Source organism: Lepidochelys kempii, chromosome 3 (genome assembly GCF_965140285.1).
Source record: "Lepidochelys kempii isolate rLepKem1 chromosome 3, rLepKem1.hap1, whole genome shotgun sequence".
NCBI classification, from domain to species: domain Eukaryota; kingdom Metazoa; phylum Chordata; order Testudines; family Cheloniidae; genus Lepidochelys; species Lepidochelys kempii.
In genome coordinates, this window is record NC_136382.1 from 3,469,304 (window position 1) to 3,497,053 (window position 27,750).

At 46.9% G+C, this 27,750-nt stretch overlaps 1 protein-coding gene across 2 annotated transcripts in view; it reads right to left on the reverse strand.

The window, feature by feature from the left end:
* LOC140908429 (interferon-induced very large GTPase 1) overlaps positions 1-23,143 on the reverse strand; it is a 35,794-nt gene extending 12,651 nt beyond the window's left edge. Inside the window, exons 1-2 of one of the 2 annotated variants that reach the window (XM_073335498.2) lie at positions 23,077-23,143; positions 466-701 (exon numbers count right to left, since the gene is read on the reverse strand). The gene's annotated coding sequence lies outside the window, so the exon portion shown is untranslated. The remainder of the gene's footprint in view (positions 1-465; positions 702-23,076) is intronic. The other variant, XM_073335499.2, reaches the window with a different exon arrangement.
* Between the last annotated feature and the right edge of the window lie 4,607 nt (positions 23,144-27,750).

The window sequence follows — 27,750 nt, forward strand, 5'->3', positions numbered from 1 at the left end:
CCGGAGCCCCGGGCCCTTTAAATCTTGATTTAAATCCCCAGACCCTTTAAATCAGTGGTTCTCAAAGCCGGTCCGCCGCGTGTTCAGGGAATCTTGATTTAAAGGGCCCGGGGATTTAACGATTCCGCCTCTTTTGCTTGAGGCCCTGCCCACTGCTCGGGACTCCAGTGTACCGGTAAGTCCTTTAAGTTACTTTCACCCCTGCCACGGTCACACAAGGAATTAAACCCAGAACTCTCAAGTCCCATGCTAGTACCTTTACCAGAAGCTCATCCTTTCATTCCTCACTTGTCCTTTCTTTCTTATTTTCTGGTGTGCCCGTGTCCGTCCTCTCCTCCCCCCAACAAATTTCTATTTGGTCTTTTATGTTCCTATTTTTGTCTCTGGTGTTTCTATTTCTCTTTCACTTTCCCATTCTCTTCTGTTTCTTGGCCACCCCTCATCTGTCTTCCCCCTTAGTTCTACCTCCATCAGTCGCCTTGTCTTCCACAAAGGACCACAATTTCTATTCCCTCCTTCCAGGGCACTCAAATTCTGCTGTGTCTCATTCTGTATCCATCTTCATTCTTTCCTTCTCTTCTCTGGGGACAAGTGTGGTGCAAAAAGTGCCACATTTCTCACATCCCCTCTTCCCTTCTGGTCCCATGGGAAACACAGACATTCCAGAAACTGGTTTACATGGGCAGTAAGTATAGAAGGTGCTGAAATAAATGCAGGAGAGAAGTATCATCTTTCATTCAGTATCAAAAGGTTGAATCCCACCCCCAGCTGACCATGAAGTAAGCCTCTGTCACCCACTTATTACATTTTGAAACACCTCTGTGCTTTCCCCATGCTGTGCCACGCACTTGGGAAGCATTTCCCGTAAACATCAGCAAACCTAACTCACTAGCCTCCTTCAGAACCCTCCTTTGCCATGAGGCCCACAAAAACCGTGACAATGGGTAGGGTGCTGGTGTGCTGAAACCGCTGCCTGTCGTAGTGACTAATATTGTCTATGTTTCCTTGTGCTCCCCCGGCAGCCTGTCGGTGCCCATCTGTTGTCTCTTGTCTTCCACGTAGATTGTCAGGTGTTTGGGGCAGGGACTGTCTTTTTTCTCTGTCTGTACAATGCCTGGCACAATGGGGCCCTGGCTCATGCCCAAAGCTCTAGGCACCATGATCACACAGCTAATAAATAATAATAAAAGTAAAGCCTGTCATGAGGAAACTGTTCAGAAAAACCAAACCAGTAAACTGTGGCTTTGAACATGACTCATTTTAGTCCCAAAACTGCCTTTGTTCCACACAGCATCGGCTTCCCCTCACTTCTGCTGCAAATTACTCACATCAGAAATGAAGGATCAGATGGAGGTAATAGAAAGAATTATCTACAGTACAGGACAAATCCTGCATTTAAAGCTTCCCATGAAATACTTTATGACCTTTGTTTTGGGTCATTGTCACCCTTTTGTGCCATGGTGGTTTCAGACATAGGCACCAACTCTGTCGGGTGCTCCAAAAACATTAGTGGGTGCTTAGCACCCACCGGCGGCCCCACCGATCAGCTCCTTCCCCCCATCCCAGCGCCTCCCACCCACTGCGATCAGCTGTTCTGCTGGAGGGAGGGGAAGGAGCAGGGATGGGACGCGCTGGGGGAAGAGGCGGAACTGGGTGGCAAGAAGCGGAGCAGGAAGAGGCGGAGGGTGGGGGATTGAGGGAATGGGTGAAGTAGGGGCTGGGCCTGGGGCGGAGCGGGGATTGAGCACCCCCTGCACAAGGAGGCAGCTGGCGCCTGTGGTTTCAGGAACTCTCAAATTATTAGGAGTAGACCCAGAAGCCGCCTCAGCAGGTCCGACTCCTGCAGCATTGCAGGGGTAGGAGGAAAGATGGGACCCAGCTGGGTCATCCCTTCTCGCAGCACCCCCTGGAGCCAGAACCATGCAAGGGTGTCCTTTGCAGTGCCTCCCCCTTACTCTTCCCTCCCAAGCGATGAAGGCTGGAGAATTAAAATTTCAGGGAGGAGCCAACCCTTGGAAGCCAGAGAAACTAAACCTGGCAGGTGCAGACATATCAAGAGCCTTAGCAGGTCTTGAACCAGGCACCCTCAGACACTAGTGATGTCATCAGACTGGTAGTCTCTTGCACCAACCCACTCCAGCCTGTCCCTCCCAGTCACTTCACCTCAGCCTCACTCCACCTGCCTTCCTTGAACTCCGCTTCTTCTCCCCGGCCCTACTTCCCTTCCCCATCTCCTTTCTGGATCACCTTTCCACTCCTGTGTCCTTTCATCTAGCTAATTTCCTCCTAACTGGAGGCCTTGGATGAACAAGGAAAGAAAACAGAAGTAAGGAAACAGAGGTTAACAATGGACAAAGTGTGAATTCACAAGTGGCCTTGTAAATAATACATAGCTAGTAAATAAGAATTTAAGAATGGCCAGACTGCATTGGACAAATGGTCCATCTACCCCAGTGTCCTGTCTTCCAACAGTGGCCAGTGCCAGGTGCCCCAGAGGGAATGAACAGAACAGGGAATCATCAAGTGATCCATCCCCTGTCACCCATTCCCAGCTTCTGGCAAACAGAGGGTAGGGACACTTCAGATCATGGTTTTGCATCCCGGTCCAGCCTGGCTAATAGCCATTGATGGACCTATCCTCCATGAACTCACCTCGTTCTTTTTTGAACCCTGTTACAGTCTTGGCCTTCACAACATCCTGTGGCAAACTGCTACAGGGTAACTGTGTGATGTGTGAAGAAATACTGCCTTTTGTTTGTTTTCAATCTGCTGCCTATTAATTTCATCTGGTGACCCCTAGTTCTTGTGTTATGAGAAGGAGTAAATAATACTCCCTTATTTATTTTCTCCACACCAGTCATGATTTTATAGACATCTATCACATGCCCCCTTAGTCATCTCTTTTCCAAGCTGAAAAGTCCCAGTCTTATTAATCTTTCCTCAGATGGAAGCCGTTCCATAACCCTAATAATTTTGTTGCCCTTTTCTGAACCTTTTCCAATTTCAATAGATCTTTTTCTTGAGATGGGGCGACCACATCTGCGCGCAGTATTAAAGATGTGGGCGTCCCATGGATTTATATAGAGGCAACATGATATTTTCTGTCTGATCATCTCTCCCTTTCTTAATTATTCCCAGCATTCTGTTTGCTTTTTTGACTGCCGTGGCACATTGAGTAGATGTTTTCAGAGAACTATCCACAGTGACTCCAAGATATCTCTCTTGAGTGGTAACAGCCATAGGTACCGACTCCCTGGGTGCTCCGGGGCTGGAGCACCCACGGGGAAAAATTAGCGGGTGCTCTGCACCCACTGGCAGCCAAGCGCCCTCTGCCCCGCCTCTACCCCGCCTCCTCCCCTGAGCACACCGTGTTTCCGCTCCTCCCCCTCCCTCCCAGCACTTCCGCCCCGCTGCCCAGAACGCTCCAGGAGGGAGGCGGAGGAGCAGGGAGGAGGCAGGGAAGAGGTGGGGCGGGGACTTGGGAAAGGGGGTGGAATGGGACGGATCGGAGGCAGAGTGGGGGCAGGAAAAGGCAGGGCAGGGCTTTGGGGGAACAGGTAGAGTGGGGGGCGGGCACCCACTGGCGGGAGCAGAAGTCGGCGCCTATGGTAACAGCTAATTTAGATCCCATCATTTTATATGTATAGTTGGGATTATGTTTTTCAATGTACATTACTTTGCATTTATCAACTTTGAATTTCATCTACCAATTTGTTGCCCAGTCACCCAGTTTTGTGAGGTCCCTTTGTAACTCTGCACAGTCTGCTTTGGACTTAATTATCTTGAGTAGTTTTGTATCATCTACAAATTTTGCAACCTCACTGTTTACCCCTTTTCCAGATCATTTATGAATCTGTTGAACAATAGTGATCCCAGTACAGAACCCTGGGGGATACAACTATTTCTCTCTCCATTCTGAACACTGACCATTTATTTGTATCCTTTGTTTCCTATCTTTTAAACAGTTATTGATCCAGAAGAGAACCTTTCCTTTTATCCCATGACAGCTTACTTTGCTTAAGAGCCTTTGGTGAGGGACCTTGTCAAAGGCTTTCTGAAAACCTAAGTACGCTGTATCCACTGGATCCCCCTTGTCCGCATGCTTGTTGACTCCCTCAAAGAATTCTAGTAGATTGGTGAGACATGATTTCCCTTTACAGAAAACCTGTTGACTCTTCCCCAACAAATGGTGTTCATCTATATTAGATAATTCTGTTCTTTATTATAGTTTCAATTTATTTGCCTGAAGTTAGGCTTACCAGCCTGTAATTGCCAGGATCTCCTCTGGAGTCTTTTTAAAAAAATTGGCATCACATTAGGTATCCTTGTCTTCTGTTACAGAAGCTGATTTAATTGATAGGTTTCATACCACAGTTAGTAGTTCTGGAATTTCACATTTGAGTTCCCTTAGATCTCTTGCATGAATACCATCTGGTCATGGTGACTTATTACTGTTTAATTTATAATTTTGTTCCAAAACCACCTCTAATGACACCTCAATCTGGGATAGTTCCTCAGATTTGTCACCGAGAAAGAATGACTCGGGTTTAGGAATCTCCCGCACATCTTCAGCCGTGAAGACTGATGCAAAGAATTCATTTAGTTTCTCCGCAATGGACTTATCTTCCTTGAGTGCTCCTTTAGCATCTCGATCGTCCAGTGGCCCCACTGGTTGTTTAGCAGGCTTCCTGCTTCTGATGTACTTAAAAATTTTTTGCTATTACTTTTTGAGCCTTTGGCTAGCTGTTCTTCAAATTCTTTTTTGGCCTACCTAATTATATTTTTACACTTCAGTTGCCAGAGTTTATGCTCCTTTCTATTTTCCTCAATAGGATCTAACTTCCACTTTTTAAAGGATGCCTTTTTGCCTCTCACTGCTTCTTTTTACTTTGTTGTTTAGCCACGGTGGCTCTTTTTTGGTCCTTACTATGTTTTTCAATTTAGGGTATACATTTAATTTGAGCATCTATTATGGTCTCTTTAAAAAGTTTCCATGCAGCTTGCAGGGATTTCACTTTTGGCGCTGTAACTCCATCATATCCCCCCTTACTAAAGAAATAGTAAGAAGAAGAGTAATGTGTGATAAGATTGCAGCTGTAGTTTTGTATTCTAGCACACTTTGTAGCTCACGGACAGCTTGTGATCTATACAGGGCTTGATTCACAAGATTAGAAGCCAGTCATAAAGCGTGTGATACGATGTGGAAAGTAATGTGCGTGTGTTGGTGTGTTTTAGAATATGTACCTAATCTCACAGGTGCCGACTCTATGGGTGCTCCGGGACTGGAGCACCCACGGGCAAAAGTTGGGTCCTTTGATCAGCTCCTCCCCCTCCCTCCCAGCATCTCCCACTCGCCGCGATCAGCTGTTCAGCAGCGTGCAGGAGGCGCTGGGGGAGGAGTGTGGGTGGAGCACGCTTTGGGGAGGGGGAGGAATGGGGTGGGAAGGGGCGGGGGTGGGGATTTGGGGGAAGGCATGGACTGGGGACAGGGCCTGGGGTGGAGCAGAGCAGAGGTCGAGCATCCCCCTGGCAAATCAGAAAGTTGGCACCTCTGCCTAATCTGATTGGTAATGATGTATTTTGGAGTTGTGGTGCATCCCAACCCACTGCCCTACCCCGGAGCCTGGTCACCTCAGGTGTAGCTTTATGAAATGCCCAAAAAAAGAACCCTCAGTGACAAGCCCACATTCGAACGGAGGGTTTGGATCCCAGAGAGCTGGATGAAGTGTCTCCCAGAACTGAACGAGGTGTTCTGGATTAAGCTGAGTGGAAAAGGTCTCGGAGGGAATCCCCAACTCTAAATTCCACCCAAAGAATTTTAAAAAAATGTGGCACTAATGACATTTGCAGCCCTTCACTGTGCTGGTACGTTCTGCCCTGTTCCCACAGGGCTGGTCTTGTTAGCTCTTCGGGGCAGGGACTGTCTTCTACTCTTTTGTTCAGTGGCTGGTACACCAAGTCTCTCTTCTCAGCTGGCCCTCAGGCACGGCCATGTCATCAAAATAAATAATAAGTTGAGAGGCGTGGAACCAGCTAGACACTTTCACAAGGCTCTTTGCGAGGTGTCATAACTCTAAAGGAAAGGGTAACCACCTTTCTGTATACAGTGCTATAAAATCCCTCCTGGCCAGAGGCAAAACCCTTTCACCTGTAAAGGGTGAAGAAGCTAAGATAACCTCGCTGGTACCTGACCAAAATGACCAATGAGGAGACAAGATACTTTCAAATCTGGATGGGGAGGGGGACAAAGGGTTCGCCTGTCTGTGTGATGCTTTTGCCGGGAACAGATCAGGAATGCAGCCTTACAACTGTTAGTTAGTAAGTAATCCAGCTAGAAATGCATTTGATTTCTTTTTGTTTCATGGCTGGCAAAATAAGCTGTGCTGGATGGAATGTATACCCCTGTTTTTGTGTCTTTTTGTAACTTAAGGTTTTGCCTAGAGGAATTCTCTATGTTTTGAATCTGATTACCCTGTAAGGTAATCCTGATTACCATCCTGATTTTACAGAGGTGATTCTTTTACCTTTTCTTTAATTAAAATTCTTCTTTTAAGAACCTGATTGATTTTTCATTGTTCTTAAGATCCAAGGGTTTGGGTGTGTGTTCACCTGTACAAAGTGGTGAGGATTCTTATCAAGCCTTCCGCAGGAAAGGGGTGTAGGGCTTGGGGGGATATTTTGGGGGAAGACATCTCCAAGTGGGCTCTTTCCCTGGTCTTTGTGTAAGACGCTTGATGGTGGCAGCATAGGGTTCAAGGACAAGGCAAAGGTTGTACCTTGGGGAAATTTTTAACCTAAGCTGGTAAGAATAAGCTTAGGGGGTCTTTCATGCAGGTCCCCACATCTGTACCCTAGAGTTCAGAGTGGGGAAGGAACCTTGACATGAGGGGAGCTGCTGTGGCAAGAGATGCTCATCTCCGGCCCTGCCCAACCCCTTTCGTGGGGTAAAGGGATTTGGGAACGTGCTCAGCCCTGTCCTGCCAGGCACAAGAACGAAAAGATCATGAGAGAGATCCCAAAAATTCATGTGATGGGTCCAGTAATCATGACTGTTTAAAATGATCAGCTAGTCGGGTTTTCTTTGTTGTGGTTTTTTTTGGCCTGTCTTCTGACTTTTGAACTTCCCCTGGCCACTCCCAAAGTGTGGGTGACAATTCGTCCTGCCGACTGCTGTAAATTTAAAAAAAAAGAACGAGGAGCACTTGTGGCACCAAATAAATTTGTTAGTCTCTAAGATGCCACAGGTCCTCCTCATTCTTTTTGCTGAAACAGACTAACACGGCTACCACTCTGAAACCTGTAAATTTAAAGCAATTTTGTCCCCTGCCGAACAAGGTGTTGCTAGCAAAGCCACCTGAGATCGGGGCCCCGTTGCGGTAGGCACGGTACAAACGCATAGTAAGAGACCGACCCTACTCTACCCTGAAGAGCTACAGTCCAGTGCAAAGAATAGCGATGGGTTTGTGACATGGGAGCTGGACCTGGGACTCACCAAACTGGTTATGTAGAGAGGCTATCAAACATCCATTAAGTGGAAGCCCTTTATAATTCTTGCTGAGCTGAGCTGGATTCAGACTGACAGCCTCCATAACCATTAATGTGACACCTGTGAGAATGGGACTTGCTTTCTGGAAAGAGAAGTTTAGTAAATGAAGTTCTGACCATGTTGATGCTCACAAGCAGGGTTTTCTCCCATTCTCTGAACAAGGCAGCAAAATCTTCCACATGTTGCTCTCAGTTTCAAATATGGTGTAAGCCTGCCACACCTTGTTCTTAAAGGGACAACTCCCATTAACCAAATAATTTTTTTATAATTTATAACTGTGAAACAATACGAACACTACATCCACCCTCACTTCCAGATGCATTGTTTTGCGGTACAGAGGCACCACTTACAATTACTCCAGGATCCTTACAGTTCCATAGTTAGGGCTGAGTTCAGATTTGCACTTAAAGCAGGGATTCCTTCACCTGATTATGTATGAAACATACAGTGTGTGCTCTCCAAAGCTATGCCACTTGTTGAGTTCAGAATGAATTTTTCTGAAAATGTACAAGTAAATTGAATAATGTGTTCATGAGTTAAATTTGATTTTAAAATGGTTTTTTAAAATAAATTTAGCACAGGTGCCATAATATTTAAGAACATAAGAATGGCCCTACTGGGTCAGACCAAGGGTCCATCTAGCCCAGTGTCCTGTCTTCTGACAGTGGCCAATGCCAGGTGCCCCAGAGGGAATGACCAGAACAGGGAATCATCAAGTGATCCATCCCCTGTCGCTCATTCCGAGCTTCAGGTAAACAGAGTCTAGGGACACCATTCCTGCCCATCCTGGCTAATAGCCATTGATGGACTTATCCTCCATGAATTTATTTACTTCTTTTTTGAACCCTGTTATGGTCTTAGCGGTCACAACATCCTCTGGCAAGGAGTTCCACAGGTTGACTGTGCATTGTGTGAAGAAATACTGCCTTTTGTTTGTTTTAAACCTGCTGCCTATTAATTTCATTTGGTGACCCCTAGTTCTTGTGTTATGAGAAGTAGTAAACAACACTTCCTTATCTACTTTGTCTACACCAGTCATGATTTTATAAACCTCAATCTTATCTCACTTTAGCCGTCTCTTTTCCATGCTGAAAAGTCCCAGTCTTATTAATCTCTCCTCATACGGAAGCTGTTCCAGACCCCTAATCATTTTTGTTGCCCTTTTCTGAACCTTTTCCAATTCCAATATCTCTTTTTTGAGATGGGGTGACCACATCTGCACACAGTATTCAAGATGTGGACGTACCATGGATTTATATAGAGGCAACATGATATTTTCTGTCCTATTATCTCTCCCTTTCTTAATTATTCCCAGCATTCTGTTAGCTTTTTTGACTGCTGCTGCACATTGAGTGGATGTTTTCAGAGAACTATCCACAAGGACTCCAAGATCTCTTTCTTGAGTGGTAACAGCTAATTTCGACCCCATCATTTTATATGTATAGTTGGGATTATGCTTTCCAACATGCATTACTTTGCATTTATCAACATTAAACTTCATCTGCCATTTTGTTGCCCAGTCACCCAGTTTTGGGAGGTCCTTTTGTAGCTCTTTGCAATCTGCCTGGGTTTTAACCATCTTTAGTAATTTTGTATCATCTGCAAATTTTGCCACCTCACTGTTTAGCCCTTTTTCAAGATCATTTATGAACATGTTGAATAGGACTGGTCCCAGAACAAAGATCCCTGGGGGACACCACTATTTACCTCTCTCCATTCTGAAAACTGACCATTTATACCTACCCTTTGTTTCCAATCTTTCAACCAGTTACCAGCACCTCGATCGTCCAGTGGCCCCACTGGTTGTTTAGCAGGCTTCCTGCTTCTGATGTACTTAAAAAAAAATTTGCTATTACATTTTGAGCCTTTGGCCAGCTGTTCTTCAAATTCTTTTTTGGCCTTCCTAATTGTATTTTTACACTTCCTTTGCCAGTGTTTATGCTTCTTTCTATTTTCCTCACTAGGATTTAACTAACACTTTTTAAAGGATGCCTTTTTGCCTCTCACTTCTTCTTTTTCTTTGTTGTTTAGCCACATGCTCTTTTTTGGTTCTCTTACTGTGTTTTTTAATTTGGGGTATACATTTATGTTGAGCTTCTATTATGGTGTCTTTAAAAAGTTTCCACGCAGCTTGCAGAGATTTCACTTTTGGTGCTGTTCCCTTTAATTTCTATTTAACTAACCTCATTTTTGTGTAGTTCCCCTTTCTGAAATTAAATGCTACAGTGTGGGGCCACTGTGGTGTTTTTCCTGCCACAGGGATATTAAATTTAATTATATTATGGTCACTATTACCAAGCGGTCCAGTTATATTCACCTCTTGGACCAGATCCTGTGCTCCACTTAGGACTAAATCAAGAATTACCTCTCCTCTGGTGGGTTCCAGGACCAGCTGCTCCAAGAAACAGTCATTTAAGGTATCAAGAAACTTTATCTCTGCATCCCGTCCTGAGGTGACATGTACCCCGTCCATATGGAAATAATTGAAATCCCCCATGATTATTATTATTGAGTTTTTTTATTTTAATAGCCTCTCTAATCTCCCCGAGCATTTCACAGTCACTATCACCATCCTGGTCAGGTGGTGGGTAATATCTCCCCACTGCTGTAGTCTTATTATTAGAGCACTGAATTTCTATCCAGAGAGATTCTATGGTAAAGTTTGGTTCATTTACGATTTTTACTTCATTTGATTCTACGCTTTCTTTCACATATAGTGCCACTCCCCCACCAGCAGGACCTGTTCTGTCCTTCCGATAGATTTTGTACCCTGGTATTACTGTGTCCCATTGATTATCCTCATTCCACCAAGTTTCTGTGATGCCTATTATATCAATATCCTCATTGAATACGAGGCTCTCTAGTTCACCCATTTTATTACTTAGACTTCTAGCATTGGTATATGAGCACTATAAAATCTTGTCTCCTTTTAGCTGTCTGTCATTACACCATGTAATTGAATGGGACTCTTTTTCATTTGACTGTTTCTGATCAGACTCTGCCTGTATTTTATCATTTTCCATCCTCTCGTCCTCACTAGGACATAGAGATTCTCCATTAATAGATCCTCCCCGAAGGGATGTTCAAACCACATATTCCTACACACCTGTCGGCTTTCCCCCAGCCCTTAGTTTAAAAACTGTTCTACGACCTTTTTAAAGTTAAGTGCCAGGAATCTGGTTCCATTTTGGTTTAGGTGGAGCCCATCCTTCCTGTATAGGCTCCTCCTTTCCCAAAAGTTTCCCCAGTTCGTAATAAATCTACACCCCTCCTTCCTATACCATCATCTCGTCCACATTTATTTTGTCCCAAATCATCTTAATAATAGAATAGTGCAGACCTTTCAAACTGACCGGATAGTTCAAAATCATTTATGTATTGGTTACATCTGATGGTTTGGGGTTTTTTTTAGGATTAATGGTCATTTTTTGCTACCATTCTTCACAGTAAAGTTTTCCCCTTCAGCCATGGCTGAAGAATGATGCTGTACTACAGATCGTTCCATGGCAAACTGACCCCTTTCAAAATGGCCGCCATCTCTTATTCTCAGTGGGACGGAAGCCAAGCAGTTCTCAGGGAACATAGTCGTGTTGACAGCATATGTGGCCAGGTCACCATCTTCCTGAGAACAGTTTGGCATTCAGTCTCATTCACTCTCAAACTCTTTGGTTTCATGTTTAATTTTCACATCGGAAATTTTAATCTGGGAATTTCCTTGTTTTTTAAAAACCATGTAACAGTTTAACAGAAAGAACATTATAGCGATGTTTTAATGATCCCCAAAGAAGCATTACAGATCTAGAAAATTCAGAGGTAAGGTTAAACTTAAAAGAAATCCAAACATGTCAAGGCATGGAAATGCACAGATACCACATGTACTGGTTACATCTGAAGGCACAGGTTCCCTCTAGAGCTAAGGTACAGAGTACCGAGCAGTAATTTAGGTTTAAATATTTTTCAGACATATTATAATTATCCCCAGACCTAATATACTAAACATGCTGTGACACATGGCTGGAAAGGGTAGTTTTTGCAAGCAGTTTGCTGCAACTGATGGGTGTGGAAGTGATTTGATTGAATTAACTCAGGGTGAATCACTGTATAGAGAAAGAACAGGAGTACCTGTGGCACTTTAGAGACTAACAAATTTATTGCAGCATAAGCTTTCATGGGCTACAGCCCACTTCATCAGATGCATGCAGTGGAAAATACAGTTGCATATACACACACACACACAGAGAACATGCAAAAATGGGGGTTGCCACATTAACTCTTTAACAAGACCAATTGATTGAGGTGGGCTACACTTCAACCTCCCTGGACACTCAATTACAGACCTAAAAGTCGCAATTATTCAACAAAAAAACCTTCAAAAACAGACTCCAACGAGAAACAGCAGAACTGGAATTAATCTGCAAACTGGATACCATTAAATTAGGCTTGAATAAAGACTGGGAGTGGATGAGTCATTACACTAACTAAAAATTATTTCCCCATGCTAATTTTCCCCCTACTGTTACTCACACCTTCTTGTCAACTCTTAAAAATGGGCCATCCTGATTATCACTACAAACGTTTTTTTTCTTCTGCTGATAATAGCTCACCTTAATTGATTGGTCTCGTTAAAGAGTTGGTATGGCAACCCCCATTTTTTCATGTTCTCTGTATATCTATATCTATATCTTCCTCCTGTATTTTCCACTGCATGCATCTGATGAAGTGGGCTGTAGCCCACGAAAGCTTATGCTGAAATAAATTTGTTAGTCTCTAAGGTGCCACAAGTCCTCCTCGTTCTTTCTGCTGATACAGACTAACATGGCTACCACTCTGAAACCTGTATAGAGAAAGCAACAGTTTGTTTGGGAGACTTGTTCCAGTTCCTAACTGCCAGAGTCTTTGTGAAGTGTATGGATCCACTGACGTTGCTTTAGAAAGACCTAGTGTGGATACCTTTGAAGAGATTTCAGATGGAATACAAATTGTTAGGGAGTTCAAACATCCCTATAAGCTTAACCAGCTTGTCGGGGAGACAGTGTTGTTGGGACAGGACTGTCTCCATGTTGATTCTTTGAGTATACAGTATGTATCTCAGGTTCAGAGGGAAGACTGGACAGCTAAAACTGCAGAGCAGGCGAACAGTTGTGCAGTTAATCTCTTGAGAATATAGGGGATGGCAGGTAAACTCTCATCTCTAGATATTTTGGATATGACTTGTAGTCTCTTAGTGGACTTGACATCTGATTCCATGTGGAAGCAGAGGTTGGTAATGGAAGGACAACAGAACTTTGAGTCTAGCTTGTTAGTGAAAATGGATGGTATCTCTTTAAGACAGAGGCCAGCCTTGGAATTGGTAAAGCTTGAGGATTTGAAAACTAGTAAACAAGCTAGTGTCTGTGTTGATGCAAATTACCTGACTGACTGGGGGGAGAAAGACTTGCCACAGTCATTAGCAAAGAGGATGCACCCAGCCAGCCTATGGATTCTGTTACACAAAAGAGTTCAGATTTTGACCCCACTGGACAGAGAGAAAGGGAAGCATTGAACCTTGCAAATAAAAGCTACAGGTTAACTCTAAAATACCAAAACCCCAAGGAAGTGGTTAAACTAAAAGTCTATGTTAAGGAAGATCCCGAGTTCAAGAAAAAGCTACAAAGGTTCAAAAGGGTTATTGAACAAGGTGACCTAAATAATGATTTGTCTAAACCAAAGGCTTGGCATGACAAAAAATGATTGTAAACGTTCACATGTGATAAACCTGATGTTATGATTGTAACTAACTTGTTGCTGATACTAAAAACTGTAAGACTGTACAATGTGCATGCCCTTTTGGAAAAGCCCTTGAGCATGTTAGGAGTGGTACATAATAGAAATCCGCGTGACTATGCCGTTTGGTTCAACAAGAACACACTTTGTGTTAAAAAGCCTCATTATGTTGAAGTTTCACAGCTGATGCATAGACACATTTCTAAAACTTTCCACAGCAGAAAAACTACTACAAGCTTGAAAGGCTGCACAAAAGGGGAAACGGAGGTACAACACCTCACAGCCTTCATGCTGAATACCGGACTAAGCGCTCTCTGAAGAACATTAATGGCTATGTTAAGTCAACACATAGAACAAACCCTGGAATCACTAAAGTGTTTCACAAAGTTTGGACTAAGTTTTTGGCTGGGGCCAAAGCATGCCTCAATAATTTGGCCTTACAAAGAATTCAATGTAAACACAGCTCATATCAATGTTGGAAGGTTCTTAAGGTGTATCCAGGAGCTCTAATTTCTCCCTTCAACACCAGTCTCACACTGCGGGAGTGATCCGTGGCTAGAAAGGGTTAAACAGTTTGCAGTCTGAATGACCCAAGCCCACCTTTAAAGTCATGTTAGAAAGGTCTGGGAATGATAATTAGGGCCATTCATGCTAAATAGGCTAGAACTTTGAAATGCAAACCTATATTCACAAAAAGAAAAGGAGGACTTGTGGCACCTTAGAGACTAACCAATTTATTTGAGCATGAGCTTTCGTGAGCTACAGCTCACTGCATCGGATGTGATGAAGTAGCTCACGAAAGCTCATGCTCAAATAAATTGGTTAGTCTCTAAGGTGCCACAAGTCCTCCTTTTCTTTTTGCGAATACAGACTAACACGGCTGTTACTCTGAAACAAACCTATATTGTTAGAAGTAATACTAATTGTGTGTATCTCAGATGCTCCCCTAAACAGACAGTTCCTGTCTGTCACTATAACTACTGATTCAGAGATCAAAAGGGAATATTAACATTTGGATGAATTTTGGGTAAAATAATGTCATCGTCTATATGTCTCTTTGAAGTTTGTAATAGACTGCCTAATGGACAAATTACCCTAGGTTAATTTGTGTAACTAATTACTGGTGGTGTTTAGAAAGCAAAAGCCTATTGTTTAACCAGGACTGTGTGGTCAACTGGATGCTAGAACACTGATTAAAAAGACCCTTGGGTGCTGATTCTGTCATCTCAGATCTGCTTAGACTTCATCAGGGGAAGTTTGAGTCGCAAGACTGAGGTCCCAGTTATGCTAGTACGCCCTGAATATGAGATTTGGACATTGGACTATGACCTATGAACTATTTCTGAAAGAACTCTTTGTAACTACAACGCTCACCATCTCTGCTATGAATCTGAACCTCAGTGAATTGAACTCATGTCTGTCTGTACATTGACCTTTTAACCACACTTGCTCTCTTTTGTTTTTTAATCAATTTTAGTTTAGTTAATAAGAACTGGCTGTAGCGTGTATTTGGGTAAGATCTGAACCATTCACTAACCTGGGAGGTGACGTGTCCGATTCTTTGGGATTGGTGGAACCTTTTCTTTTATAGGATGAAATAAAATTTACAGAAATTTTCATCATATTTGATGTAGGTACCTGGAGGCCTGAGGCTGGATCACTTTAAGGGAACTGTGTTGTTTGGACTTCTGAGTAACCAGCGCGGTAATAAAGAAGCTGTTTTATGCTGTCTTGGTAAATCTAAGTATTGGAATATCCACCAGCTTTTTGTGGTTTGGCTGCCCCATTCTTTGCAGTTCACCCTAATTGAGAGACCACAGCTGGGTCCCCACTAGGACCCCAGTCACACATGCATAATTAAAGTACAGTAAAAAGAAACCCAAACTTATTGTGGTAAGGACATGCACAGTGAGGGCACCCAAACAAGGTCCCTTCTGTCCTTTAGTGACACCATGAAATAACTGCATGGCTTCAATTAAGGTATTTCCATGTGTGTGGCCCCAGGTGAGATTAAACTGATTGGTAAAGACTTTTTTTTCTTTATTTTTCTTTCCCTGTATCCCTAAAAGGCAAATATAAGGTGGTTTGGGTCCCCAAATTGTGCATTTCCGTAACCCAATTTGTTTGGATTTCTTTTAACCTTAACTCTGAATTTCCTGGGTTTATAGTTGGGATAATTATAACATCCCTGTAATGTACATGTAACCCACACATCTTTTGGGTGTGGGGTTCTGTCCCCTCTAGTGGCACCGAGACCACTTAGAGAGAGAGAGTGAAATGAGTCTCCTCTACAGCCTTAGCTACCAGCGAGTTGGCTTTTAGCTCATGCGGTAGAAGCTCATGCACTAAGCTCCAGAGGCCCCAGATTCGATCCCGCCCACCAACGACTGGGGTCTGTTGGTGTTACATACACTCAATCTTAAATCCCCTTTAACATGCATTTTGCCTGGGAATTTCCTTGTTTTTTAATTAAAAATATGCTACATGAACATTGAACAAGAAACTCAAAGCAAATGCTACCATGCGATATTTCTAATGATTTGAAGTCATTTTAAAAATGTAAATGTTTAGGGCCAGATTAATCAGTATGCCGGGGCTGCTTTACGCAGCTCTGGAGCCACAAAAATCAGCCAGAGGGTACACCCCAAATTTACACTGCCTCATGCATTCCCCCCGCCCCCTCCCAGACACTCTCGCTCTCCTCCTCCCTCTTGTCCTCTCTGTTCAGTAAATGTGGTGCAAAGAGTTGCTTAGAAATCATTCGGATTAATGGCAATTTTGGCCTTCATTTTTCATAACTGAAAATGTATCTGTTGCCAGGGTAAAGCATTAAAAAGTCTCTGAAGAAACTCATGAAGAGTTGACCACTTTCTATCAAAGCCCTGGGACAAAGTGCACCAACAAACACTAAAAGCTTAACCCAAGCTACTTCCTGATATGCCTGGTCCCAGGGCTTTCCCAGCCATACATCCTGTTCCCCTCCACTCCCCGCTCACTGGGTCTCAGAGCCCAGGCTGCAGCCCAAGTGGGAATGTCTACTCTGCTATTTTTAGTCCTGTGTGCAAGCCCATGCATCCAGGGCAAAATGGCTGCCATCTCTCATTGTTACCAGTGGGACTGAGCTTACTGGCTGCACAGATTTAAGATGCCCTCTTTCAAAATGATTGCCAGCTTCCACTGTTTCCAAGGGTAGTGAATCCAAGTTGCCCTCAGGGAAGATGGTAGCTTCCTATGCTGTGAAGAAGAACGAGGCTCAGGTGAATGGCAGCAGTGGCTTTCCTTGTTTAGGAAAGCCTGCGGCCTCAGTCTAATTAAGAACTGATGACCGACATTTCGAAAGAGGGCAGTTCTTGTGGAATGAAGATTATTCCCCAGCCCCTGCTGAAGGAGAAAATGTCACTTATGAAATATAATAGCAAAAAATGACCTTAAATCTAAAATAAAATCTTCATATGTAACTTATGCATAATATTTCAGTAAGTTTTAACTACATGGGAAGTTTAAAGAATCAGTATTATTTGGTTACTGAGAACATTAGGGACAAATGTGTCTGCCACCCGGTGGTAATGTCTTTAAAGGACTCACTTTAAAATTTACTTTAATTTAAATGAATTAATTGTTTTACTTGCATATGCTCGTAAAAGTCATTCTATACTCAGAGTCAATGCTATGAGTTTGGGGCGTATATGATGTATTTTTTCATACATTAAAAAAGGATGAATCCCTGCTTTAAGTGCAAAACTCACTTCAATTCTGGAGCTGCAACTGATGCCCCCAGAAGAAGCAGGAGTTCTCAACTCCCCGTGTGCCTAACTATTGTCAGTTAAAATTCAGGATCATTTGGAATCCCAAAGAAGGGGGAAAACTCTTTATGCATTTAATTTTAATAACGCAAAAGTGGCCTATTTCTGAGATGTTATCAAAGTGTGTGCGACATTTGGAGTTTGTGGAGACTGTGACTGATTTTGTCACAGGATCCCAACAGAATGGTAGGAAAATAGTAAAATTTTAAGAAGGAGAATTTTTAAATGTTTCCTCTGCACCCATTTGTCAATGTTTTTCTAAAAGTATTACATGGGAAATTAATTTGGTCTATGAAGAGTCACAAGGCCAAGTTTGTAGACAGAATTTAATCATTTAAGTGTGAACCAGACAGATTTTCATGCAAATCCTAACCGCGGAGACACTACTGATGTCCCCGTCGCTGTCATTTGTATTTCAGTGGTCGGGGCAGCTGGTCCTTAGGGAACAATGGGGCTACATCCCACCAATATCAGCTCAGGGGTACAGTGTGGTTGGGGTACCCCCTGCTGCCACTGGGGAGCGCCTGGTGGACTCTGGAGCTGTTCCAGCCTCTGGAGCAGCGGCGTCCAATAGAAATTCAATGCTAGCCACCCTTGTGGTTTTGAATTTTTCTTATTAGCCACATTATAAAAAAGCCACATTATAAAAAAATCACATGCATTAGCCACAATTCAATAGCCTATTAGCCACATGTGGCTAGTGGCGAACGGACTGGACACCGCTGCTTTGAAGGCTGCAGGACACCTCTGTGAATAAAGAGCCAGGCACAGAAAAAGGAATTCAAGCTTCTGTGGGGCTATTTCAGATCACAGACCCACGCCTCCCCGGTTCCTGCTTTCCCAGCACAAGCAGGGGGTTTCTGAGCTTAGTGGTGGTGGGTGTCAGGTGGGCAGAGGAAGAGTTCTGCACTTGGGGGTGGGTTTTCTGTGCCTGGGGGGGGGTTGTAGTTTGTCTGGAGGAGTTGGGTGCGACATGGCTCAGAGCTGAGGGGTGGGTGTGCGCTGTGGGGAGATTGGGTAGCCAATGCTAGGGGCCTGTGAGTGTGTGTGACGAGACAGAGGGAATGATGGAGTTTGGGTGGTTCTGAGGTAGGCAGGAGGTGGTTGAGTGGTCAGGGTTTAGTGCCGAGGGGATGGAGTCATGTGAACGAGGCTGTGGGTGAATAGCTGGTGGTGCAAGAGGAGAGGGAGGAAGAGACGGTAGGAGGAGATGGGATGGTAGAGGGACATTGGAGAGGAAGAGGCTGGGATCTGGGGAGCACAGGGAAAGGGTCCCAGAGCGTTAAATTATTACTGTTGTTATCCCCTGCCCTTTACAGTGACATGTCCCAGGTTTCCTTTCTGAAAAGGAAGGCAGAATGGAGGCATGGGAGACCGCCTCTCTCCACTGCCGCTTCCCACCAACCTCCCTGAATCGCCATCAGAACGGCTCCCTTCGACACCCCAGCCACATTGTCCCAGTTCGTCACTTTGAAAAGGGGGCCAAACTGCAAGGGGGGAGGAGATGGCAGCCGGCAGCCCCACCAGTCATTCTGGGCACCAGTTGCCGACAGTGCCCACGATGTGCCAAGTGCTCGCCACAAACGTGCAAAGACACTGTCTCTGCCCCACTTCCAGTTGAAGGAGACAAGTAATCGACAAAGTCTGTTGGGGGCAGGGGGGGAACAAAACACAACCACCAGAAAATATAAACTGTGTTTTTGCTATCAACTATCCCAAGTGCCCCTCAACCCAGCCCAGAGGAGCCTCTTGTGGGTGTTGTGGCCCAGGTGAGTCTTGAGGAGGGCGCTGAAGGAGGAGAGGGCCGTAGGCTGAGGCAGGGCATGCCATGTGGAAGGGGCAGCGTGGAGAAACAGGTGTTAGAGAACTGGACAGATGGGGGATGGAGTTTGCCGTTGCCGGAACAGTGGAGGGGAGGGACAATGCGATAAGAGCCAGGAGCAAATAGGAAGGGAGAGCAGAGTGTGAAAGATTTAGACAGCAAAGGGTTTGTATCAGCTCAGACACAAGGGAGAGAAGGCAGAGTTTCTCTAACCATTTGTAAGCAGGTGTGCAAAATGATTTTTGTCCCCATCCCCCACTGCAGCTTAGCAGACTCCTGTCCGGGATTATCAGACTGCTGTATCCTGAGCTGGCCTGAGGGTTTTGGGAAGATCAGTCATATGGTGGAACACAGCTCATTTCCCACAGCAAGTGAGTACAGGGGGTGTTTGTGTGTGGGATCTCTAGGGCCCCGTTGCCTGCCACAGGAGCGGAGTCCAGCTACGAGTTCCTTGCAGCCCCAGTGATTGCTCTGCGTTGGTTTATTTGCTTTATGTTTTCAAGGCTCCTTGCAGGGATCTGCCTTTTGATTTTTAAAATGAAACTGAGATTCTCCTTTACATTTGTGGCTCCTCCAGAGCCGGGTGGCTCACGGCACCAGGGGCCCAAAGAAAACTTTGTAGGAAAAGCACGTGGGGGACCCCCCTGAAGACACCCTGTCAAGGTTCCTTCCCCACTCTGAACTCTAGGGTACAGATGTGGGGACCTGCATGAAAACCTCCTAAGCTTACTTTTACCAGCTTAGGTTAAAACTTCCCCAAGGTACAAACTATTTTACCCTTTGCCCTTGGACTTCCACTGCCACCACCAAACTTTATCTGGGTTCCTGAGAAAACATAGTTTGGAAACGTCTTTCCCCCAAAATCCTCCCAACCCTTGCACCCATTTCCTGGGGAAGGTTTGGTAAAAATCCTCACCAATTTGCATAGGTGACCACAAACCCAAATCCTTGGATCTTAGAACAATGAAAAAGCATTCAGTTTCCTTACAAGAAGGCTTTTAATAGAAGTAAAAAAGAATCACCTCTGTAAAATCAGGATGGTAAATACCTTACAGGGTAATTAGATTCAAAACATAGAGAATCCCTCTAGGCAAAACCTTAAGTTAAAAAAAGACACACAGACAGGAATATCCATTCTATTCACCACAGCTATTTTCTCGGCCATTTAAAGAAATCATAATCTAACGCATCTCTAGCTAGATTACTTACTAAGTTCTAAGACTCCGTTCCTGTTCTGTCTCCGGCAAAAGCATCACACAGACAGACACAGACCCTTTGTTTTTCTCCCTCCTCCCAGCTTTTGAAAGTATCTTGTCTCCTCATTGGTCATTTTGGTCAGGTGCCACCGAGGTTACCTTTAGCTTCTTAACCCTTTACAGTTGAGAGGATTTTTCCTCTGGCCAGGAGGGATTTTAAAGGTGATTACCCTTCCCTTTATATTTATGACACACCCATAGGGAACAGATCTGCTCTCCTCCCCTAAGAAATCCCTACAGCCAGGGTTGGGGGTGGGGTCTTTGTGACAGTGGATCATTTCAAACCTCACAGGGAGAGGAAGGGGACCCATACAGTCTGATAAATATCCAGAGCTTGTAAGCTTATCCAAGCTGCAGAAATAACTGTATCAAATCCTGATTCATATAAAAATAACCTAAAATCCACTAGATTTTGTACAGCCCCCGCAGTGGCTGAATAACCCACAAACACCTGGTTTAGTTGTAGGATTGTCCCTGGGAAATTCTGGGCCCCTGCTCACTTTTGGCTACTGTCCTGTGCCTGATCTCAGGTCCAACTCCAGTCCTGCCTGCTCAGGAATGTGGGCTCCCCATTCCCCGTTGACCCTGCCAGCCAGTTCAGATACTAGGAGCCCCCCACCGTGACCATCCTGAATCCACAGCCTGCTCCTGAGCCCAGGTGTCCCCCTTTGCCCGACCAGATCATCTCTGAACTCTCATCTTCCCATTGGCCCTCCTGGTCAGCTGTTGAACCCAGGTCACTGCTCTCTTTTACACAGTACACATGGGTGATTTTAATAGTTTTCTTCTCTAATTTCACTCAGGCCGCCCATTATCAGCAAAGCAACAGGAAAGTGGATAACACTGCGGCAAGCGTTGCCTGATGTGGGGAAAGCCCCAGCACCGCAGAACCATTCGTGCAGTAGGGCAGTGGAGGCAAGTTATATGGGCTCCTGGTGCCCAGGCTCCAGCAATATTCAGGGCCTGTGGGCCTGGCTCTACCAGTGCTCGGGGCCAGGCCTTCCCCACCCCCGACCCCACCTGCCGCCCCCACGTGCCTCCCCGCATGTGGCCACCGGCCTCCCCTTGCTGCCCCCGCACACACCTCCCCGGAGCAGAGCGTCCCTGCCTCTCCCCTGCAGCTCCATGCTGCCTCCCTGCATCAACTCCCGTCACAGGTGCCCTAGTGCCCCCCATCCAGACTGCCCCTGCCCTTCCCCCTCAGACCCTTCCCTTTTCCGGTGGGACCCTCCACCAGCACAGTCCCCGCCCCCGCCCGCAGTCACCGCTCCTGCCCCACGCTGGGCAAGGGGCAGCCCAATCCCCCACCCCCAGTGAGGGGTAGAAGCAAGCAGGGGAGGAGGCGCACGTGTGATGGCAGCCCCCCCCCCGCCCTCCGGCACCCACCACAGCGGAGGCGAGGGAGATTCCTGGACCTGAGAGGGGCCCTAGCAGCAAGTGCAGTGACAGTGCTGGGGGCGAGTGTGCTGCTGGGGGGAAGAGGGGGCCCCTACCCCAGAGCTCGCTGCTGCCAGCAGGGAGAGGGCTGCGGGAGTCCTCCTCTCTGGCTCCAGTCCCGGGGCAGCCTGCCTGCACCCCAAACTCATCCCCAGCCCTGCCCCACCCCACATCCTCAGCCAGAGCCCTCACCCCCTGCACCCTAACTCTCTGCCCCAGCCCTGAGCCCCTCCAACACCCCAACCCCTCATCTCCAGCCCCAGACAAAGCTCTCATCCCCCCACACCCCTACTCTCACCCTGAGCCCCTCCCACACACCAAAGCCCTCATCCCCAGTCCTAGACAGAGCCCTCATCCCCCCGCATCCTAACTCTCTGCCCCAACCCTGAGCCCCCTCCTGCATCATGAACCCCTCATCCCCAGCCCCACCCCACAGCCCTCACCCCACACCCCAACCCTCTGCCCTAGCCCTGAATCCCCTCCCATGCCCCAAACCCCTCATCCCTAGCCACACCCCAAACCCATCCCCTGCCTCACTCCACAACCCTCACCCCTGCACCTCCTCCCATCCCCAAACTACCTCCCAGAACCTGCACCCCCTCCCTCTGCACATCCCATCCCCAAACTGCCTCCCATAGCCTGCACCCTGCACTCCTCCTGCACCCCAATCCCCTGCCCCAGCCCAGGTCCTGCACCCCAGACCTCCTCCCCCACCCAAACTCCCTCCTAGAGCCTTGCACAGGTGGGGGGCGGAGTTTGGGGAGGGGCAGGTTCTGGGCAATACCAAAATTTCTACAAACCTGCCACCCCTGCAGTAGGGAAAAACAAAGGTGGGCAAAAAACAGATTGCAAAACACAGAGAGATCAATCAGAACCCTCGGCGCTGTTGAAAATCCCCCTACGCATCTAACTGCATCTTTAAGCATATAAATACCTTTGAAAATCTGTCCCCAGGAGCTTAGCAGCACTCAGAAAAGATCTGGACAATTATCTGGGTGATGAGAACTTCCAGCGTTACAATAGCAGGGGTTTTAAAAACAAAAGTTTGGAAGGGACAAGACCCTCCTATGTCAAGGCATGAGCCAACCTCTAACTGCCTTGCTGGGGATTAGGAAGAAATTTATGCTACAGGCAGGGGTGGCAGGTTTGACTGGCCACTGTCAGAGACAGGAGACTGAACGGGGTGGGTCATTGTTCTCATCTAAACCCTGCCTGGGGGCCCACATCTTGCAGGGTGCCCACAATATGTGAGGGATAGCTCAGTGGTTTGAGCATTGGCCTGCTAAACCCAGGGTTGTGAGTTCAATCCTTGAGGGGGCCATTTGGGATCAGGGCAAAAATTGGGGATTGGTCCTGCTTTGAGCGGGGGGTTGGACTAGATGACCTTCTGAGGTCCCTTCCAACCCTGGTATTCTATGATTCCTATGTCCCTAAAAGCCAGCACTGTACCTTATGTCGCCAGCGTTCTCCAGCTCTCTGGTTTGCTCTGCACTTCCTCTGATTTTTCCTCTGTCTCAAGCCGGTGATTCTGCAAGGCTATTTATACAGCACAGTTTCAGTTTCAGTTTCAGTTTTGGTAGCTTGCCAATAACTTCCCCTGATTTCCTGTAAATCACAGAGTTTTTAGAAAGGGTGAAAAAAGTCACCTGTTGGCTAAGCAAAGTTCTGACCGGAGCGAGCAAAGTGAAACCTGGCAGGGTCTGGGACACACTCTCAGCCCTGGTCTACACTACAAGTTTAGTTAGAATTTAGCCACGTTATTTCGATTTAAGCCTGCACCCGTCCTCACGACAGAGTCGTTTCTGTCGACGTAAAGGGCTCTTAACATCGATGCCGGTACTCCTCCCCGGCGAGGGGATTAGCACTGAAATCGACATCGCTGGGTCGAATTTGAGTTAGCAAGGACGCAATTCGACGGTATTGGCCTCCGGGAGCTATCCCACAGTGCTCCATTATGACTGCTCTGGACAGCACTCTCAACTCAGATGCACTGGCCAGGAACCCAGGAAGAGCCCCGGGAACTTTTGAATTTCAATTTCCTGTTTAGCCAGCGTGGCGAGCTCCCCTGCACAGGGGACCACGCAGAGCCCAGCAGCACAGGAGACCATGCAGTCCCAGATGAGCAGATGAGCTCCAGCATGGACCGAACGGGAGGTGCTGGATTTGATCGCTGTATGGGGAGAGGAATTCGTGCTGGCAGAACTACGGTCTAAAAGACGAAATGCCAATACGTATGGCAAAGTCTCCAAGGCCGGGATGGACAGAGGGTACAACAGGGACCCGCAGCAGTGCTGCGTGAAAATTGAAGAGCTCAGGCAAGCCTACCAAAAAACCAAAGAGGCAAACGGTCGCTCCGGGTCAGAGCCCCAGACATGCCGGCTCTATGCGGAGCCTAATGCAATTCTAGCGGGGGCTGCCACCACTACCCAACCCACGTCCGTGGACACCAGCATTGGAGGACTCTCAGTGCACGGGGATGGGAAATTTGGGGACAAGTGTAAGCAGAGTCAGGATGAGCTCCACCCTGACATTTGGGGGTGAGGTGTGGCAAGATGTGGAAAAGAACTTCAGGGGCTGATCTCATTTGCATAGGCACACCCACCACGCCTAGAATGAGCCCATAGCTGCCCAAATGGTCACTTTGGCTGCTGTGGGATCCCCAGTGACTCTGTTATTGGGGCAGGAAGAATAAATTGTTATTACCCTGATTATGGCAATCAAGGACAGTGGAACTGCACTTGGCCTTTTGTTATGATGGAGGGACTCGCCATCAACTAAGCAGCACTCGCTAGGCAAGGGACATGGGTTCCAAAACTCTGTGAATGGAGAGAGGCTGGGGTTAGGTATTAATACTTGGTAGTATGGGCCCCTCTTGTGAGGGCCTTGCATGCTAATTGTACTTTCTCCACTGTGGAATATCAGAGCTAATTTTGATTCCATTAGGAGTCTAGTTACAGGCTGCTGAGCTGAATTCACTTTGGGCTAATGGTGTACCAGCCTTGAGGCTCCCCTCCTACAAGCTGAAATCACAAAGGAGCTAAACTTACTAAGAGCTGAAATCACTGAGTGTTGTGTTAAGTAGTGGGGGAGCCTGAAGATATATGGTGGAGCAGAGCAGAGTGGCTGGTGGAGCAGAGCAGTTTGTTGGATGCCTAAAGCAGCCCATGGGGCGGCTGGCAGAGTGGAGCCCCATGGAGAGGTGGGGCCATCAGCTTTGGACCACGTAAGGTGTCCCTTAAAACCGCCCCCCCCCAAATCTCCACCCAGGTTGGGAGGCAAAACTCTGCAGATAAACTTTTGAACTCTGGGGCTACCCTGACCAGGGACAGAGACTTTTGGGTTGTTGGACTTTTGGGACTTTGGGTGATTTGGGGTTGCTGGACTCAGAACTAAAGGGAAAGGACATGCCCCAATTTGCTTGGGGTGTGTTTTTTGCTCATGGTTGTGTTATGAACCTGTTGGTGGTGTTTCCCCAGCATAATGCCACATGGTTTCTCTCTGTTATTAAAAGGCTTTTTGCTACACTCAGACTCTGTGCTTGGGAGAGGGGAAGTATTGCCTCTCGGAGGCGCCCAGCGGGGGTGGTATGTATTTGTTCCAGGTCACTGGGTGGGGGCTCGAGCCGGTTTTGCTTTGTGTTATTGGAATGGAACCCCTAGATACTGAACCCGGCCCTTGTTGCTGCCAACTCTGACAGGCAGAAGGGTTACACAAGGAAGATGAGAAGGACAAGGATAGCGCTGCGCGGGGAAGCGGAGAGACCGTGATCGTCCCCCTCTATTCGACATTGGTGAGGCCTCATCTGGAGTACTGTGTCCAGTTTTGGGCCCCACACTACAAGAAGGATGTGGATAAATTGGAGAGAGTCCAGCGAAGGGCAACAAAAATGATTAGGGGTCTGGAACACATGACTTATGAGGAGAGGCTGAGGGAACTGGGATTGTTTAGTCTGCGGAAGAGAAGAATGAAGGGGGATTTGATAGCTGCTTTCAACTACCTGAGAGGTGGTTCCAGAGAGGATGGTTCTAGACTATTCTCAGTGGTAGAAGAGGACAGGACAAGGAGTAATGGTCTCAAGTTGCAGTGTGGGAGGTTTAGGTTGGATATTAGGAAAAACTTTTTCTCTAGGAGGGTGGTGAAACACTGGAATGCGTTGCCTAGGGAGGTGGTGGAATCTCCTTCCTTAGAAGTTTTTAAGGTCAGGCTTGACAAAGCCCTGGCTGGGATGATTTAATTGGGGATGGGTCCTGCTTTTGAGCAGGGGGTTGGACTAGATGACCTCCTGAGGTCCCTTCCAACCCTGATATTCTATGACTCTATGATTCTGTGATTCCTCAACAGCCAGGATCTGTTTATAACCCTGGAACCAGTGCCCTCCCAACCCTCCCCAGGCCATATCCCAGACCGTGATGCCGGCGAAGGCACCTCTGGTGAGTGTACCTTTGTATATATAATACGTGGTTTAAAAGCAAGCGTTTGTTAAAAATTTATTTGCCCGGAGGACTTGGGATGCATTCGCAGCCAGTACGGCTACTGGAAAAGTCTGTTAACATGTCTGGGGATGGAGCGGAAATCCTCCAGGGACATCTCCATGAAACTCTCCTGGAGGTACTCTGAAAGCCTTTGCAGAAGGTTTCCAGGGAGAGCAGCCTTATTGCGTCCTCCATGGTAGGACACTTCACCACGCCAGGCCAGTAGCACGTACTCTGGTATCATTTCATAACAAAGCCTGGCAGCATATGGTCCCGGTTTTTGCTGGCATTCAAGCAACATCCGTTCTTTCTCTCTCTGTGTTATCCTCAGGAGAGTGATATCATTCATAGTGACCTGCTTGAAATACGGGAATTTAATTAAGGTCCCCTTAATTCAGAGGTGGCCGTTCCTAAAGTGCTGCTTGCCTGTGGCTGAAAAGAAATCATCCCTGCATTTAGGCAAGTGTTTGGGGGGGAGGGGGCGTTGGCGCTGAGCTGTTCCCTGGGATTTTCCCTGATACCAGCCATGTGGTGGGGAGGGGAGGTGATGAAACGATCATCCTAGAGAATGGGAAGCGTTCCGGGGAGGGACGGTGGCACTGAGCTGCTCGCTGGGATCTTCCCTGATACCAGCCACGCGGTGGGGGACGGGGGGTGGTGTTCAAGCTGAGCTGTTTGCGCTTGTCTATCCAAAAGGATGCAGGGGGGGGTTAGCTGGGTTTCTGCTGCACGTTAATCCCATAACCACAGCACCTCCTTTGAAATGGCCAGCTCAACAGGCTTTGCTTGCTATGGGAAAGGAGGGCGCTGCTGTTATGGAGGTTGAAGGGCTTACCATGGCTGCCTGCAAGCCGAAATCTGTTGACTGGCCCAGCGTGTGGGATCTCTCACACCACACCTGCAGGCACGGACACTCAACATAAGATGCAAAATGCGACCTTGTACCGAAAGCACATGTGCTATGTTCTGTGAATAGTTTTGTTCACCGTGAAAGAGTCTACGCGTTGTTCTGTAAAATGTGTCTTTTTAAATAGTACTCTCCCTTTGTTTCCTCCCACAGCTGCCAATGTTTCAACCCCAACCCAGAGGCTCGCACAGATAAGGCAGCAAAAAAACCGCACACGCGATGAAATGTTCACTGAGCTCATGCAGTCCTCCCGCACTGAAAGAGCTCAGCAAAATGTGTGGAGATAATCAATATCTCAGTCCAGGCAAGCGGCCAATGAACGGGAGGACAGGAGGGACAAGCGCGAGCAGAGGAGGGACGACTGAGATGATAGGTGGCGGGAGCAAGATGAGAGGCGGTGGGAGCGCGACGAGAGGAGGCAGGAGGCAATGCTGCAGCTACTGGGGGATCAAACGGACATGTTCCGGCATCTGGTGGAGCTGCAGGAAAGGCAGCAGGAGCACAGACAGCCACTGCAGCCCCTGTGTAACCAACCTCCCTCCTCCCCAAGCTCAATAGCCTCCTCACCCAGACGCCCAAGAACGCGGGGTGTGGGGCTCCAGGCACCCAGCCACTCCACCCCAGAGGACTGCCCAACCAACAGAAGGCTGGCATTCAAAAAGCTTTGAAGTCCAGTGTGGCCTTGTCCTTCCCCCCTCCGGTCATCCATCAGCCCACCCAGTGCTTCCCTAATCCCCCACCCCT